Source organism: Arachis stenosperma, chromosome 5, assembly GCF_014773155.1.
Source record: "Arachis stenosperma cultivar V10309 chromosome 5, arast.V10309.gnm1.PFL2, whole genome shotgun sequence".
NCBI classification, from domain to species: Eukaryota; Viridiplantae; Streptophyta; class Magnoliopsida; order Fabales; family Fabaceae; genus Arachis; species Arachis stenosperma.
The window spans coordinates 64,639,237-64,655,847 of NC_080381.1; the positions used below are offsets into that span (position 1 = coordinate 64,639,237).

General features: G+C 32.3%; 1 pseudogene; it reads left to right on the top strand.

The window, feature by feature from the left end:
• The first annotated feature begins 1,397 nt into the window (after positions 1-1,397).
• Positions 1,398-16,611, top strand: part of LOC130980850 (ATPase 5, plasma membrane-type-like) — a 108,510-nt pseudogene continuing 93,296 nt past the window's right edge.

A 16,611-nucleotide genomic window follows, 5' to 3' on the forward strand; every position in this document is an offset into this window, starting at 1 on the left:
TGGTGTGGGCTAAGAAGTGTTGCGCAAAATAGGAATTGAATTGCAGTGCTCTAACTCACAAATTATCTTTTAGTGACAGTGGGAATTTTGTCAACATGTCATTTCAGGTGCCTAGAGTCAAGCAATAGCTATAGCTGACAGGGATAACCATTACATTATTATTTTTATGCATTTAGAGATAAATAGTGCTTTTCTAGATATAAAGTATCGCAACAACAGTGATATGAAGCAGTAATTAAATTAAAGTAAAGCGCTCTATCTTCAGGCTTGAATGCTTGATTTTGTTCTTTAAAATAGTAGTACTCCTGTTACTTAATAAACTCGTAGTACTTCTTTGCAAAATGATTGATAAATTCTATTGGACTAATATTGCATATGTCACATTATTATTTATCTATGAATCACTTCAGGAAGACTTACAAAAGGAAATTGGTGAGGGTGCTTCTGAAAATGAAGCATATATTAAAGTATTTGGCAAAGAGAATTCAAGCTATGTTAGAGGTATGGGATTTGGTGTTCGTCCATCTCAAATGATTGGATCCTTATCCCGCTCAAGAGAGTCTATGCAATCTACTACAACTAGTGGACCATCAAGAACTGAATATCAAAACTTGAAGTTACAAGTACAATTGCTACAGGAACAAGTAAATTTTCTTGTGAATTATCAAAAGGGTCAATTGCCACCTGGTTTTCCTACTGAGGTAAGATAAAGACATATGTTATACTTAATTTTATAGACTTGCGTACTTAATTTTCATCATCAACAACTTCTAAAATGATTGTAGTTTAATTTGTAATCATAGCTTCTTGTATAACACTTGTTGATTTGTTAAGTATCCTTCTAAAATATTTCCTAAAATATATATTTTTTTATTTTCAATTGTAGGTTGCAGATTTTGAATCACCGACACATACAAGACCATATTCTTCTGCCAGTCATGAACCTCAACAACATAGGCCATCCAACGTTTAAAGGAGTTTTATGATTGAATTGTTAGGTTTACAAGTTTGGATTAAGTAGGAATTTTTTGAATTTACATATGGATTATTACTATGTAATTAAAACGTGTAGAATTCAACTTTTGAAATACATTGTTGCTATTTTTGTAAAACTTGGGGGATTGAATTTGGATTTGTTGAGAAACAGTCATTTATGGAGAATTCAACTTTTGATAATAGAAATTTTGATGTTAGAGAGATTATGACATTTTAAAACAGTCACTAAATACAGGAAAAAATTGTTACAGGAATAAATAACTTAGTAACGGTTTTAAATCAAAAAAATGTCACTAAAAATATTGTGACGGCTTAAATAGTCACTAAATATGCCTAAAAATTGTCATAAGAACTAGTAACTTATTGACCTGAAAACTGTCACATGATTTAGTAATTTAACGATGGTTTTAAAACGTCGTGAAATACAGTATAAAAAATACTTTTACAAGTGTTATAAATTAGTGACAGTTTTATACTTTAAAAACCGTCACAAACAATTTAGCGACACTCCTTACCAACGGTGGTCCAAAACCGTCACAATGCCAGCTGGCGACGCTCAAATCTGTGACGCTTTTTTAAGCCGTTGTAAAATCATTTAGTGACAGTTAAAATCGTCACCAAGCATTAAAAAAACCGTCGTCAAAATACTGTTTTGTTGTAGTGAAATATTTTTCAAGTGTTCTATAAAAGAATAGAAAATTAAAAAGTATTTCATCAACTTTCACAATCCTATAAAATGAAATCCCTTAAACATTTCTTATATGAATTATGAATTCAATATAAGATACCATAAATATACTCCTTTTTTTTAAAAGGTCTTTTTTCTTAAATCTTTTCCTCTATTGTAATTAAATTTTTCTTAGTTGAACTTGAAATCCACATGCAAAAATATCTAAGTTCATGTTGAAAATATTTTATTATTAACATCTATTGCTTCTCAAACCTACAGATTCTTTACCATGGTTCTCTACTTCTCTTTCTTTTTGAGTTAATTGTGTCGCAATCATTATGTAATTTCAGTTCATTTCTAAGTTAATTGTGTCTCAGTTATTATATAATTTTGGTTCATTTTTTAGTGAATTAAGGTGTATTTAGACTTGTTGTCCTGCACAATTCAAAAATCTTTCTCTTCACCTACTGCATTAACAGCAATAACAGCAACAACAAAAGAATGACGATGAGGAGAAAACACATGAAGAAGAAGGAGAAGGAGAAGGAGAACGAGAAGGAGGAGAAAGAGGAGAAGGAGAAGGAGAAGGATGAAAAAGAGGAGAAGGATAAGGAGGAACAAGAAGAAGACGACGATGACGATAACGTAGCGCGTGAACGTAAATGACTTGGGTGGAAGAATGATGTGTGCACGTGTAATCACGCTCTTTTTAATGAGAGTAGTTTTTGTTGGTGTTAGATCTACTTTGTTGGACTTAGATGGCAATATTACTTGGATGTCTAACAGATCTGATTTATTTATTTTTAAGCTTATCATGTATGTGTCTACTTTTGATATAACTAATCTTCATAGTTAACTATACTTTAATGGATGCCTATAATCTTAGGGGGTTTATGTGATGATAAAACTTAAATTTCAAAACATATACAACATAGTCATATTGTCAATTATTCTATTATTCTAAGTTCTGGAGCCAAGATTTGATATGATAATTGGAAAAAAATAAAATTAAAATCAATCAACAAACTACTCAAGCTAAGGAGGAAGGAGCTGAAAAAAATCAAACTAGTTGAGTTGCATATATGGAACTTATTACTAACCTAGCTAACACAACTTGCAAACCCTAACCGGTGCAAGAAACTAAAGAGCATTATTAATTTCTTCATTCAGGCGAAACCAAGCTTTGAACGTAACCATTGACACCCACCCAACGATGATTATTGCAAAGGTTTATGCACTTGCTTACTTCCTTAACTCTTTGATCATACACAAGTAATATGCTATCACGTTTGTTATACATCAACAAATAATTACCGTCCTCGGACATGTCAAATTGTGAATAATCCCTGAATGAACAGCTACATGCGTCGATTTGAAGAGAAACATAACTGAATTTCATTAATATAGTCCAAGAATCTTCAACTCCAAATTCCTCAAGCTGCCACACAACAACATGAGTCCCTTCAAAATCATGAAAAACACAGAGGTGATCCTTCAATAATACGAGCTTTGGTTCTTCACGATTGTAGTCATCAAGATCAACAGGCATTCGCAAAAGCTTGTGCGTTTCTTGCCCTACATGAAGTGAAAAGATCACGTAGTCATCATAAGTGTATTCGAGCTGCTGGATTCTCTAACGATCAATTGGTCCAGGTGGACGAATTGCTAACCAATTAAAAGTGTTGCTCACAAATTGTCCTTCTTCCCAAGAAATGAGATGATCCGGAGGAGTTAAAACGGTTCTCCAGCATGTGTCACTCGGTCTGCTGTAAATTCTCAACTTATTTTTCCATTGTCGACGATCTATTATGTTAGCTACCGCCTTGTAAGTGTTAGTTGAATCGTCGTAGCCTAATCCAAACTTAACAATACATGCACATTCTTTCTCTACTTATAAAAGTGGTGACGCTGCAGATATTAACCTTGTAACTGGGTTCCAGAGTCGTACATTGAATACTTTACATTTCATGTCGTAAGAAACAATACTTGAAAGGCAAGAAAGTCCGTTGATTGCACCATTGACCCAGTAACATTCTGTTAAATCTTTTCCAAAACCAAGGGACTGTGCATTAAAGGGAATTGTCTCCTTCATTAAAGAATGAAGAGAATACGATAATACCAAAGCAGGATCCGTGTCTATTCCTACCAACAAGAAGTTGGTGTTCTTAGGAGATCTTTGAAGGTGAAGTTTCGTGAAAATCAGGCAATGTATTAGGAATTTCCAGGACCGGCAAACACACTTGAATCGCAACAGAGATTTCACAGAAAGTCGTAATAGGATGTCTAAGATTATTTCCTGGGAGAGAGAGTAACATCTGAAAACATAAACAATGAGGTAAGAAAAATAAATCAAACTGGAATGAACAAATTTTATTTAGGATAAAGTACTAAAATGTTATTGTGAGAGTTTATGGATAAGTATTAACCTAGGATTATATCATATTATTTTTTTTCCAATTATTGTTTCCTAAATTAATGATGCGAGACAGTAAAAATAGTGAAATAATTAAATAGATTAATTATTATCAAGGATATTTTTGTACCTCATATTTTAATTTTATAACTCGAGCAATGTTATATGGCCAATAAATATTATTTTTGGCCAGTACTTAATCGGTAATAATTTACACTCATATTTACAGATTTTTTACACACAAAAAATATATAATTTACACCCATATTTACGGCCACTTTCATTAATTAATGGTGTTGATAACATTAAATTATTAATGTAGAAGAAGATTATTAACTATTGTTAACAAAACTATTAGTCTTAATATCTTGATGAAATCAAATAATCAAAGGATAATACATAGTACACAGTATATAGAAACAACAATGAAATAAAGGAAATGCTCTTATCCATCCAAATACTTCTCCGAGTGCCCATATTTTCATTTTAAGGTAGAACGTAAACATAGTAATTAGAGGGAGTTTCTTCTTGAAAATATTTCCAAAATTTAGCAACACAAGTAGTATTTGTCTAGAAAGTGCTTTACTAATTACAAAGGTAGAAAAATTATTTTGCTAGCTCCTTTGTATATTACATTGTCAAATAGGGTAGCCATATAGAACAACTTTAAATGGAAGCAAACTACACATATAAAGATGCATTATCTCGTCCATTTAATCAAGTCTTTATCACCAAGGAAGAAAGAATAGTCCAATCAAAATTTCTACCTAACTTACCAAATTTCCACTCTAACAAATTGATGATCAAATTGGGACACACAGGAATAATTAATTTCATGAAACATGGTCATTTCAAAATAACATATAACACTTATTACTGCATTAATCAATACAATTTATGCACATATTTTTTAAAATTTATATACATAAATTAATAAAAAGATAATTTAGTATTTATGCTAACCAAATGATAGCTAAAAATATTAAAAATTATTGGTTTCCAAAAATTTTTAATATTAAAAATTTCTTGAGTGCTAGACATTTTTAGTATTTTTAACCCTTATTTAACCAGCACAAATACTAAATTATTTTTAACAAATAAATTTAACTAATTTGCGTATAGAAATTTTGAAAAAATGTGAGAGTATTAATTTATATATGCAAATTTTGATAAATATAAGTACAAACTATATATTTGTTGTGTGCAAAACTTTTATAAATATGGATATAAATTATTAGCTAAAAATAATAATATTTATAATTTTATAACATTGTCCTTACATATTTATTCTTTTTATTATTTTACGTGAGTTATTATAATTTATACACATTAACACTTGTAGTCACAAAAAAATACATTAACACTTGTAACAATTTAATGAAAAACTCTTAGAACAAAAATACACATAAATCAAACACAAATAACTCATAACACTTGGAATATGATTATTAAGAGGCTTGCTACACATACAAGTCTTTTTGACTTACAAGTTTTACAAGTTGCTACACATTAGAGTCTTTTAATGCGTTATTTAATTTCCAAAGCGCTACACTCACCGTGAATTATGAACGACTCCTCTTCCTCTTCCTCTTCCTCTTCCTCTTCCTCTTCTTCTTCTTCTTCTTCACTCACTGTGAATTATGAACAACTCATCTTCATCTTCCTTTTCCTCTTCCTCTTCCTCTTCTTCTTCTTCTTCTTCTTCTTCACTCACCGTGGATTATGAACAACTCATCTTCCTCTTCCTCTTCCTCTTCCTCTTCCTCTTCTTCTCCTTCTTCTTCTTCTTCCTCCTCCTCCATGTATTTCTTCGTTATTCTCTTTGCCTTTTCATTAGTTGTTTTATTTGCGTTTATTACTGGTATTCTTGCTTCGTTTTTTTTCGATTTTCATGGTTTCTGAAATCAAGCTTTGAAATCGTTTTGAAGATAATGAAACTTCAGAAATACACCCAAACGATTATAGAAAATACACCCAAACGATTATAGAAAATACACCCAAACGATATTTCTTCGTTATTCTCTTTGCCTTTTCATTAGTTGTTTTACTTGCATTTATTACTGGTATTCTTGCTTCTTTTTTTTCGATTTTCATGGTTTCTGAAATCAAACTTTGAAATCGTTTTGAAAATAATAGAACTTCAGAAATACACCCAAACGATTATAGAAAATACACCCAAACGATTATAGAAAATACACCCAAACGATATTTCTTCGTTATTCTCTTTGCCTTTTCATTAGTTGTTTTACTCGTTTATTACTGGTATTCTTACTTCTTTTTTTTCGATTTTCATGGTTTCTGAAATCAAGCTTTGAAATCGTTTTGAAAATAATGAAACTTCAGAAATACACCCAAACGATTACAGAAAATACACCCAAACGATTATAGAAAATACACCCAAAGGACACTTTATGCATAATTCAGAACTCTTTCTCTTTCTCCTCCTCATATTCTGCTGCTTCTTCTTCTTAAAAAATGATTTCAGAGCTTGATATCAAAAAATAATGGAAATCAAGAATAACGAAAAAAGAAAACAAAGAGAAAAGCACGTAAATGAAGAAGGAGAAAGAGAAGGCAAAAAACGAAAGAAAAGAAGAAGAAGAAGAGGAGGAAGAGGAAGAAGAATGTGCAGCAAGAAGAAGAAGACGATGCAGTGAAATTGTGCAGTAACGGTTGAAGAAGGAGAAAGAGAAAGTAAGAAACGAAAGAAAAAAAGAAGAAGAGGAAGAGGAAGAAGAACGTGCAGTAACGTTCAAGCGCGTTAATATAATAACTTGTAAAGACTTGTATAAAAAAATGCTTGTATATGGAGAATTTCTCGATTAATAATACCTTGGATTATACTGAGACATGTTCTGTCGTCTAGGAGGAGTGCAGAGAGCTCCAAAATTTGACTATTGAGATAAAAATAAATAAATAAATAAATAAAAAGATGACAGCAAATCAAACTCCAGTGCACATGAACAGAAACTTTATTTAGTGCAGAGAAGCTCGTGGCAAGTATTAAAAACCATCAAAAGCCTCATTAGTAATGCTTGCTAAGATTGTGAGTATTGGTAGTATGTAAAGTACGACGCTTAATTTGAGTACTTTAAGTTCTTATTTTCTTCCTTCATTTTTTCTAATTATAATTTGTTTTATTTTTCGTATGTTAGTTTATATATATATTAAATGAATTATGCTCTATGACTTCTATAATTTTATAACTACTTCTATGTAGCTAAGGTAAATCAAAATAAGAGATGACCAACTAACCAAATACAACACTCAAAAGAAAAGAACATAATGGAACAAAGATTTTGCATAAATAATTTCAAATTGACAAGACTACTATTACTTTTGTTTTGCTTTCACAAATTACTTTAGTTAAACAACAACAACAACAACAATAGTCTGCAATTATAAATGAGTTTAACTACTAGTGAAAGTGAATTAATTTTTTAGAGATAGAGCTATTTAGAATCAAACTCTGACAAAATTGAGTTATAATGCCAGCAAGTCCTTAAATTATATGAAAAAGAAATAGTGTGATGGCTAGTATTGGCATAAATTTTTCACGAGATAGAGCTGTTTAGAAATCAAACTTTGACAAAATTGAGTTATAATGCCAACAAATCCTTAAATTATATGAAAAAAATAGTGATTGCTAATATTGGCCTAAACTTTTCACGTTTTAATGGAATAAAGCTTGAAATTAAACTATTTGCTTCAGGTCTAATGCCCAGGTCATTTGGTACTAAAATTATGATAAATGACATAAAAAAATGTGCAAACTTTATGTCAAAAAATTCATCTAAAAATAAGAATTTCAACTAATCAAGAATAGTAAATTTTTAGGCACTACATATCCTTAAATCCATATTTTTTCAAATTAGTTTTGGAAGTACTCACAGAGCACACATCCAAGAGCCTGTGCCATAATACATGTTTTTTGTTGGTAATATCGTCTTTATGGGAGAGTCAAGGGAAGACCTAAATAAGAAGTTGGACTTTTAGAGAGAAGCTCTAAACGTGTATGGTCTGTGCATAAGCCGTAGCAAGACGGAATATATGAAATGTAAGTTCAGTCTGAAAAGAGAAAACTCTAATATAGAGGTGAAAATTGGAGAAAATATCTTACCAAAAGTTAAAAGTTTTAAGTATATTGAGTGCATCATACAAGATAATAGAGAGATTGAATAGGATGTAAATCATAGGATCCAAGCAGGTTGATCAAAATGGCGGAGTGCATCTGGTTTTATATACAACAAAAAATTGTCTTCAAAACTTATGGTAAATTCTATCGCACTACTATAAGACCGGCTATGCTTTATGGTACGGAGTATTGGGCGGTCAAAGGGGAGCACGAATATAAGCTGAGTGTGGCAGAGATGAAGATGCTGAGATGGATGAGTGGTCATACACAATTAGATAAAATAAGGAACGAATATATAAGGGAGAGAGTTGGAGTAGCACTCATTGTGGAAAAGATGGTTGAATTGAATCGCATTTCAGGTGGTTTGGACATATGAGAAGCAGACCGACAGAACACACAGTCAGGAGGGTAGATGAGATGGAAGATGGACAATGAGTGAAAGACAGAGGAAGACTTAAGAAGACCATCCATGAGGTGGTCAAACAAGATCTACATATAAACGGTCTCTTTGTAGACATGATACATATCAGAGTACAATGACGTGGTTTGATTCATGTAGCCCACCCCACGTAGTGGAACAAGGCTTTGTTGTTGTTGTTGTACTACATATCTAGATAAGATGTAATTAGAAGTGCTCTCTCACAGGAAAATTACATTCTGCCACTTTCTTCATAAAAATTATCATAAAGTTTAGAGACCTATAAATGAGCTAAAATTTAGCTGGGACACAATAGAGATACTAAAATTCACATGGTTCTATTTATATTTTGGATTACAAAAATGTGCAGGGCATATAACAAAACAGAGGAACAAAGACAGAATTAGGCACAAGTACAACACATACCATACATATACTAAAAAGTTGCGAACCGTACATACCATCACAATCATGTTCAATTAGCGACAAACAACAAGCAAGGGTAGAGATTAAGAGAACCTGTAATTTTGTTGAAAGGAGCGGTGAAAAAGATCACAAACAGCCACGCAACAAACAACCTTGCCAGCAGTAACGATCCTTCTTTCTGAACGAGCAGCAATCCTTCTTTTGTCTCTCTTTTTCAATGGCGGTGGAAGGAATGGTTTGAGAGAGATAATAGGTTTTCAATTTTTCAATTGAAATAGTGCTTATTTGGGTGCCATTATTTTGATAAAAAAGATCTTTTTTTTAGTGTGTTTGGTAAATTTCTAGTAGTAAAAGTTAAAGCACTAGAAAAATAATAAAAGATATTTTTTGAGAAGGTATAATTTATATTTTTTTAAAAGATCTTTTTTCTTAAAAAAGATGTTTTTTATGCAATAAATAAACAAAAAGGTACTTTTATATTATTCTACCACTACTAGAAAACTAGTTATTATAGACGGATATTTCCGACGAATTTTATCCCACGGAAATACAGACGGAATTTCAGAGGAATTTTTTGTCGGAAAACAAAAAAAATGAATTAGTATAAATTACAGACGGAAAAGAAAATCTGTTAGTAATTCCATCGGAAAAATTAATTTTTTTGTGAGCAACAATTACAGATGGAAAATCCGTCTGTAATTAAATGGACAAAATACTGCATTTAATTAAATTATTACAGGCAGAAAATCCGTCTGTAATTTAAAAATTTCCGTCAAAAATATTAGAATAAAGATTTGAAGATCACGGTTATCCCTATTCATTTCACACCACTCTCTCATGATTCCACATTCATCCCCTCTGAATGCTTCATCGGCGGTACTATCAGCCTTGCACCGCCATCTCACCGAACCTCCATTGCACTCAACTTCCATCGGCCTTGCTCTCATCACTCCCTTCCATCGACCTTGCTTACATCGCTCCCTTTCGAACCCTAATGTGCGTTTCTCTCTTCGATCTCGCCACTAGTGCTTTCTCTTCTCCGTGTGTTGCTGCGTTTTTCTTTTCGATCTTGCCTCAGCTGTGCAGATAACCCTAATCTCCTTTCTCTTTCATCGCTGCTTTCTTTCATTAAATTCCATCGCTAACTCTAATTCTATTTCCTATTCTATGATAAGATCTTGTAACGGTTACAATTCTTTATTTTGTGTTCTTATAAACTTGTTTGTGAAATCAAGGTTTCTGAATGCATTGACTAGTTTTATTTTGGTTGAATTTTTTGGGGATTAGGTTTTTATTGATTCACAGTGTCTCAGCGATTGAAGACTAGTATCCATGTTAACTTGGTCTTCCATATAGGACTCAGAATCAAGATGCTATAAATGCCACAATTATTGGTATGCTTGCTAATCCAAAGGAGGTAAATATATTCCCAAATTGATTTTTCAATATAAGAAATTAAAAGGAAAAAATATATGTTGAATTTAAAGGTAAGAATTTCTAAATCTTAATGTAAATTTTGCAGGCAAGAGCTGGAATCAGGGAGGTCCATTTTTTCCCTTTCAATCTTGGAGACAAGAGGACTGCTCTAACTTACATTGAATCTGATGGAAATTGGCATAGATCCAGCAAAGGTGTTCTGAGCAGGTAAAAATATTCTGCTATTGGCACCAGCTGATTATGTTTGTGCAGTGATCTTAACAATATTCTTTTCTCCCGGTTTAGATATTAAACCTCTGCAACTGTAAAGAGAATGTGAGGAGAAAGGCTATGCAACTATTGTTAAGTTTGCTGAGCATAGGCTCCGATCTTTGGGGGTTGCTAGGCAGGTTTGACAAAAAAAGATATTAACATTTATAGTTTACAACTTGGTTGAATGAGATTTTATTCATAATTGCTGCTTGAATATCTTTATATAACAGGAAGTGAGAAATCAAAAGATGCTCCTGGTGCACCATGGCAATTTGTTGCACTGCTACCACTATTTGATCCTCCCAGGCATGATAGCGCTGAAACCATCACAAGAGCCCTGAACCTTGGTGTTAATGTAAAAATGATTACTTGTAAGATTTGTTGTGTTATTTTTCTTTTTTGTTCATACCATTAATTCAAATCATGTTGCTTAGAAATTTCTTTTGGGTTTCTTTTTCTCCAGGTGATTAGCTTGCTATTGCCAAGGAAACTAGAAGAAGGCTTGGCATGGGAACAAACATGTACCCTTCATCCTCATTACTTGGTCAAAGAAAGGATGCTACAGTTTCATCTCTTCTAGTTGAGGAGTTAATTGAGAAAGCTGATGGATTTGCTAGAATGTTTCCCAGTACGGATAATATATATTTGAGTATGCATGTTGTCTTATGTCAAATGTTTAAAAAAGTTACCAACAAAATAGCCTGGTAAAATAATAATACAGATGGTAGCATCATCCATTTTTTTAAATATTGAGGTGAGATTCATTCATCGTGGCTTCCACTTTTATCTTGAGATCGCTGATTTTCTCTGAGTTTCTGCTTCTTGTCATTGGTTATTTGATGCTAAATATTGGCTTCCTCTTCAACTCCTCACTTGCAGAATTATAGAAGGGTCAATCAGTTGCTGGTAAAGGAATGGATTCACAGCTTTAATTTTTGTCAAACACTAAACAAAGTAATGGTTTTTTTGAAAGAACTTAGAAAATTGTAATAGTATTGGGATAAGATTTATTTATTCATTTTTTTCTGAAATAAATGGTTTTTGGATTTATTCATATTCTGCGTAGGCAGAGCTCATGTTCTGAGCAGAAGTATGGTGCAAATATGTAACCTGTAGCACACTTCCTCCTCATAAACTTGCACGCCCCACACGGTAAACCTGACCCACCACTACTTGTTCCATAAAGGAGGGTCTTATATTTATATTATATGAGAAAATGTGAATGGGGGACAATGGAAAATGGTTAATTATTTCGTGTACCTTCTCTTTTAAGTTTCATGTTCATGTATCAACCAATTCAGCACTAACTGGATAAGGTTTTCTTTAATTTTTGGTAACTTAACATAATGATTTTTCAAATAATGATAGTTTAGAGAAAATATATATGTTAAAATGCAAATTTTCAAATAGTTTCTTGTGATGGTGTCTCTTAAGTTTTAATGAGTTATAGACTTATAGTACCGATTTCGTAATGTAATATTTTAAATTTAATATAGCAACGTAAATATTTTCGTGGAAATGAAGGTGTTGTGCATTTATTTGGACTAGTTTGCTTCTAAGAGTTTTCCCTTTGTAGAATACAGAAGGACCACACTAATTGATGATAAGTTTGGAATTTTTCTTATGTCTAAAGATTAAAGTTTGAAGAATCTAGTGAGAAATGTAGATGTTGTTGCTCGTTTTCTTCTCTTTGTAGTGCATATTCATTCATATCTTAGTGCTTTAACATGATATTTATTGTGGTTGAAATTTTTTTATTATGATTATAGTGAATTACATTGAGATATTATTGAAGAGACAGAGAAAAATGTTATACCCAAGAACAAAATATTATATTAGAAGGAAGTATGCTTCACTCATACAAGTACCTATACTAATCTTTGAAACTAGATCTTGTGCATTATTTAGCTACGAAAGAAAACCAAAGTTAGTTTATTACTTCTTGTTTGATGATTCATGACGTTTTTGCCTCTGGCTATTCCCCTTTTGGTCGCTTGAACTAACACTACTATCTCTATCTCTCTCTCTCTCTCTCTCTCTCTCTCTCTCTGTTTGTTATTTTTCTGTGATCATCTCAATTGGGTAGAAGAAGGAGTGCTCAATTTTTATTTTTTTGTTTCAGCTAAGAGTAGCAGTTTCTAAAGAGGTATTTGATCGTGAAAGTTTTCACCTTTCAGCACTGCAAATGTAGAATTATACGTGTTTGTTTTTTATTTTACAGACCATTTTCTTCTATGTTCATCGATAGCTTAGATGAAATAGAAATTTTGGAAGAATTTGACATGTTTTAAAGTTTTGGATTTTAGTTCTTGTTGTGTTGTAAGAACAGGTAGATTCATCATTCAGTTTCTGTTGTGGACTTTCTGATAACCAAAACAACATGTCCTCTACACACGGTTTGGTAGTTCATACATTTTACAAGTTTATGAAGGATGGTTTTGCCACTTAGAAGGGCTAATTTTTACTTCCATGGCTCACAAAAAAAAGGATAAATAATAAAAATTGGTAATGAGTTTAGGGGAGGCAAAAATAAAAGCTTAGTACAAAAAAAAAAAAACAAAAAAAACAAAAAAAAATTGTCAAACTAGTCCTTTTGTCTCTTACCTATCAATGCAGTACCTGAAGTGAAATTTTAAATTCTAATTTTATAAATGAAGTGGAATTTTGACATAGTTCTTGTATATATATTTTTCAGGGAATAGCTTATTCTCTAGTTTGTTGAAGTGTGCAAATGGCTTCACTTGGTGATATAGGACTTGCAGCAGCAATAAACCTCCTCAGTGCATTAACTTTCTTAATTGCATTTGCTGTGCTCCGGATACAACCTATAAATGATAGAGTGTACTTTCCGAAATGGTATTTGAAGGGTTTAAGGACCAGTCCTTTGCACTCAAAAGCATTTGTGAACAGACCAAGTATGCTCTAGTTTGATGAAAATTAACTGGAATTTTGAAATCTTAACTTGTTTCAACATCAAATGCTTTTTGTGCTTTCTCTTATGGCTTCATTTACAAACCTATAGTATTGCTTCTTATTGTTACCATATGGTTTTGTAGATTTCATCCATCAAGGTTATTTGCAATAAGTAGACTGGTCTATCAGAGGATTATGGATTTGTTGAATTTCATTCACATGCCACAGCTGAGAAGGTTTTACAGAGTTATACTGGAATTTTGATGCCGAACACAGAGCAACCTTTCTGCTTGAACTGGGCGACATTTAGTACAGGAGAGAAGTCCTCAAACAATGTTCCTGATCTTTCTATTTTTGTAGGAGATTTAGCTGCAGATGTTACAGATAGTTTGTTGCATGAAATGTTTGCTAGTGTGTTTCCTTCTGTTAAAGCTGCAAAAGTTGTCTTTGTTGCCAATACTGGCCGTTCAAAGGGCTATGGTTTCATTAGGTTTGGAGATGATAGCGAGAGGATGAAAGCTATGACTCAAATGAATGGCATTTACTGTTCTAGCAGGTCTATGTGTATTGGCACTGCAACTCCAAGGAAATCATCTGGCCATCAAGGTATCCCAAATCACATTACTTGTTTCTGAGTTTTGGCATGGAATTTACTCTTTGGGGACTTTGAGAATTACATTCTTATTCTCATATAAGCAACAATATTATGGTTGAATTGATGATTATCTCAATTTCTATTGACATGTTGTTCTGGAATCTAGATGGTCTGCAGCATGATATCTTTGTACATACTACTTAGTAGGCAAATAGAACTACTTTAATTCATTTTTCATTATTTTGTTCTTGTCTTGGTTTCCCATCCCTTCAATTTCATTTTGATAATAGAGATGCGCTCCTTTCTAAATTTGTTTATCCATTGCATGTTGTAACAAGAGTTTGAAATACCTGTACTAAATATATTCAAAATTTTCTGTATCGTTTCATAGGAGGCTAGGCAAATGGCGCATCCAGCCAATCTAAAGCGGATTCTACAAACACAACTGTGAGTTTCCCACTCAGTTATTAGCTTTTGTATTTTTATGCTTTCTCCTTAGTGATATTTTATGATAGATATTTGTTGGAGGATTCGACCCTAATGTTACAGATGAAGATCTTAGGCAGCAATTCTCTCAGTATGGTGAGATAGTATCTGTTAAGATACCTGTTGGAAAGGGGTGTGGTTTTGTCAAATATGCAATCAGGTAAACTTTCTAGCACTCTCGAATCATTATTTTTTCATGGAGCCAGAGAGGACATTAGTGATAGAGTAGTACTGACTGAATTTTCTTCATGTTGTATGTCTTTAAATTGCATTTGTGATGATTTTCAATGCATATTTCTTTGGAGAACAATTTAGAATGGACTTTGGTGGCAACCACTAGAGTGGCACCTATTACGGAGCCCCTGTTTATGATGGTTATGGATATGCATTGCCTTCTCCTCATGATCCAAGCATATATGTTGCTGCCTACGCTGCTTACCCTATCTATGAAGGCCACCAACAACAAGTAAACTGAAGAAACAGAGTGCAACTGCAGGAGTAGCTCCTCTCACAAGTCACAACAACAGCATCATACTTGAATGAGGAAAATTAACTCTTGATTTGTAACTTGCTTGATCTGTTGAAAATTCTTATAAGAACCCCTCCTAATTGTGGAGTAGAGTTGAATTTTGGCATCCTGAAGTAGCACTTTAGGGATTAATTTAATGATATGATTATATTCATAGAAAAGTAACTATAATGAGGAACTTGTTTATTGGGATGGTCATCTTATTTTTTGGGGGTATCTTTTTATTGAGACAATGAGATATTGGCTAATGGTATTGAAAAATAACATCCAATTTTATATGTATCATGTAATGAATATAATGTTTATGTATGTGATTTTTGACTTTATTTGTTCAATTTATAGTGTGTTTGATGGAGTAAATTTAGAAAACAAATATAAAGTATTTATTTTGCAATGAAAAAATTTTAAAAAAATTCTATTTTACCCTACTGACGGATTTACAGACGGATTTTCTGTCTGTATTCAGAGTGTGAGATGATTTTCCAAGGTTCAAATTACAGACGAAAAATCTGTTGAAAAATTGGTCTGTAATTACAGACGGAAAATTTGTCGAAAAATCCGTCTATAATTACAGACAAAAAATCTGTCGAAAAATCCGTCTGTAATTACAGACGGAAAATCTGTCGAAAAATTCGTCTGTAATTACAGACGGAAAATCCGTCGGAAAGTTCGTTGCCTTCGGAAAATGGATGGAGAATTTACAGAGGAAAAATCTGTCGGTAACTGGTAAAAATCTGTCGGTAATTTTCTGACGGAAAAAATCAGTCGGTAAATAATTTCCAACGAGGCTTTTACAGAGGGACAAAATCCGTCGGTAATTTTGTCAGTATCCAAAAATCCGTCTGTAATAAAGGCTAAATCTGTCTGTATTAATCCATTTTCTAGTTGTGTACCCAAATATAATTGATAGATAAAAAGATCTTTTTGCATGAGATATCCAAACATAAAATTACTTTTACTTTTTCATAAGATTTTTAAAAAAAAAAGATAACTAAAAAAAAAAAATCTTTTCTTAGAAGCTCACCCAAACAAGATTTGTTGGGAAAAGATAGGTGGTTAGCGCATATTTTAGTTACGAATCTATGCTATTAATGAAATTTGATTTGTTTTTATTTTTTGTGTTGCTTTTTTTTATTTGTATTAATTTTCTGAAACAAGAATTTAAGATTTTAAAAAAATCTTTCACAAGGCAAATAAGATTATTTTAATAAACACGAACAGATTTATATATATAATAAAAATGTCATTAGAAAATTATAGGTTTAATTACTCAGTTGGTCTCTATAGTTTTGTCAAATTTTTAATTAGATCCCTACACTTTTTTCCTTTTAATTGAATCCC